Source organism: Schistocerca nitens, chromosome 4 (genome assembly GCF_023898315.1).
Source record: "Schistocerca nitens isolate TAMUIC-IGC-003100 chromosome 4, iqSchNite1.1, whole genome shotgun sequence".
Taxonomy (NCBI): Eukaryota; Metazoa; Arthropoda; class Insecta; order Orthoptera; family Acrididae; genus Schistocerca; species Schistocerca nitens.
Window position 1 is genome coordinate 701,021,486 of NC_064617.1, and position 3,379 is coordinate 701,024,864.

The following is a 3,379-nucleotide window of genomic DNA, read 5'->3' on the forward strand; positions in this document are numbered from 1 at the left end:
GCAGTATGTTATTGACATGTCATATTTTTCGTCTGTACAAGTTGTATTCGGGACAGTAAAGCATCGTATTTTTGCACTCCTGAATTAGTCGTACATAATTTCAGCAGTAATTTTTCTCTGGAATGTATATTATCACCTTAAACAAAGATAATAAATTGAGAAATTGAAATATTAAGAGTCTAAAACATTAAATTTTGCCTCCTGAATAAAATAAGAATTGTGACCTAAAACATTTTTCCCTGGGACTCACTCTTCAAATGGTAAATAAATCGGGCTCTATTTAAAGCACTTTGGATCTTTTGACCACTCCGTGTGAACGCATTTACCAATCAGGTACGCACATCAAAAATTTCCTTCTTGATTACTGCACTAACAGTCTGCCTGTGACCGCGGAACAAGATATAGATCGACCTTACGTTTACCAAAAACGGGTAAGTTAAAACCCGAAACAGCATCATCAGCCAAACAATAAAATTATAGGCGTACACTAAATTACTCAAGGAGGTTACTAAAACGAACTTTTTAAAAATACAGTTCAGAAATACATTCGATGCAATGAAGGATATGGTAAAGAAATGTTATATGACTAAATAGCAATACGATTTCTCTGACATTTCAAATCACATTCCAAAGCTCTGCAATGGATAACACTAACACCTTAGCTTTATTCTGAGATCAACGTGTCAGTCATTATGAAGCTGATATTGTGTGCTATGTTTCATCACGAAATAATGTATGTATAATTTGTGTAGAAATTGTAGTGATCGGTGTTGAGATATGAGTGAAGCTCTTTCCATTATTGAAAACTTATTTATAGTAATATATAAAGAAAGCAGTATCACACACTAGCAATAAACCGAACGAGATTTCGCTGTATTAAACAGGATGGCTTTTTATTCGGGAGGATGCCACACTCCATCTGGCTTGTTTTAGGTTTTTCGTGATTCCCTAAAATTGCTTCAGACAAGTGCTGGGATGGTTCCTACTATAAGGGCAAGGGCGACTATTTGCCCCAACCTTGTCAAATTAGACCTACAGGTATGTAAATATCTGCATATATTTGGGGACTTCAGAGCGTAAGTTACATATCGTCCCACGATATGGCCACTGCGCAGCAAGCGTGGCTCATTGTCAGAAGAGAGTAGATGTTCTGGATTTCCTGCGGACATAGTTCTGCTGTGATACGGATAACAGCAGTGTCACAGCGTGGGAGTGGAACGACGTGGCAACTGGAAACGTACTCCAAAGCTGAAGTACGCGGAACAGTACTGCACTTGTGGACGAAACGAATCGGTTTCACACAGACTCATCGTGAAGTTCTGGGTGAATATGGACGAAATGCCATGTCGCATCCAGCCATGGACCTGATTGATGCCGATCAGACGGTCCAGATATTGCGCCATGCAGTCTTCATCTTTGCGGCACGTTGAGAAAACATCGGGGGGGGGGGGGAGGGGGGGGGGGAGAAGGAGATTTTCTGATGAGGACGTCCAACCCGCGGTCATCAAATAGCTCCGTGACCAAGGAACGGATTTCTATGACCCAGGGATTCAATGACTGGTAAAACGTTCCGAAAGTTGTTTGTAGAGAGTTGTTGACTATGTGGAAAAATAGTGTCTGTCACCTTGAAGTGCACTCAAAAAAATTACTTGGCCTGACGTGTACGTGTAACTTGCTTTTTGAAGTCCACTTCGTTTTAGTTTTTAGGGTACCGTACCTCAATCGGTAAAAGCGGGAACCCTTGTAGTATCATTTCTGTCTATCCGTCTGTCCGACTTTTCAAAACCCTTTTTCTAAGGAACGGGCAGACGTATCAAGTTTGAAATTTGTGTCACAAACTAATGTTTATGCCACCTTGGTGATATAATAAACGTTAGCTTCTAGGTCAGTGCAGTCCGAAGATACGGCCGTTTGAGCGACATATTTTGATACTCGCAAACTCACTCACCGAGCGTGTTGGCGCAATGATTAGCACACAGGACTCGCATTCGGGAGGACGACGGTTCAATCCCGCGTCCGGCCATCCTGATTTAGGACTCCCGTGATTTTCCTAAGTCGCTTGAGGAAAATGCCGAGATGGTTCCTTTGAGGAGGCACGGCCGACTTCCTTCCCCATCCTTCTCTAGTCCGATGAGACTGGTGACCTCGCAGTTTGGTCTCCTCCCCCAGATAAACCCCAACACAAACTCACTCATTAAAAACTTATGGTTACTTCCCTTTGACGTAGACTCGTGAAATTTGGTAAGAGGAAAGACCTCACGGTACAGATAAAGGGAATAAAATGAGAAAATTGTTGATTTGTAACTATGTGTCATGAAAAAATATTTTTGTAATTTATTATCAGACTTCACACTTGAAATTACGACATTCTCAAAAGTCTTGGAATCTCTGGGACGGATAACTTGTCATTATCGATGTCGATAACAGGTAAAAATCGTCGAGATTCTCATTTTCCGTAATAGATGGGCTGTCCTATATACACTACTGGCCATTAAAAATCCTACACCAAGAAGAAATGCAGATGATAAAGGAGATTCATTGGACAAATATATTATTCTAGAACTGACATGTGATTACATTTTCACGCAATTTGGGTGCACAGATCCTGAGAAATCAGTACCCAGAACAACCACCTCTGGCCGTAATAACGGCATTGATACGCCTGGGCATTAAGTCAAACAGAGCCTGGATGGCGTGTACCGGTACAGCTGCCCACGCATCTTCAACACGATACCACAGTTCATCAACAGTAGTGACTGGCGTATTGTGACGAGCCAGTTGCTCGGCCACCATTGACCAGACGTTTTTAATTGGTGACAGATCTGGAGAATGTGCTGGCCAGGGCAGCAGTCGAACATTTTCTGTATCCAGAAAGGACCGTACAGGACCTGCAACATGCGGTCGTGCATTATCCTGCTGAAATGTGTAGTTTCGCAGGGATCGAATGAAGGGTAGAGCCACGGGTCGTAACACATCTGAAATGTAACTTCCACTGTTCAAAGTGCCGTCAATGCGAACAAGAGGTGACCGAGACGTGTAACCAATGACATCCCATACCATCACGTCGGGTGATACGCCAGTATGGCGATGACGAATACACGCTTCCAATGTGCGTTCACCGCGATGTCGTCAAGCACGGATGCGACCATCATGATGCTGTAAACAGAACCTGGATTCATCCGAAAATATGACGTTTTGCCATTCGTGCACCCAGGTTCGTCGTTGAGTACACCATCGCAGGAGCTCCTGTCTGTGATGCAGTGTCAAGGGTAACCACAGCCACGATCTCCGAGCTGATAGTCCACGCTGTTGCAAATGTCGTCGAACTGTTCGTGCATATGGTGGTTGTCTTGCAAACGTCCCCATCTGTTGACTCAGG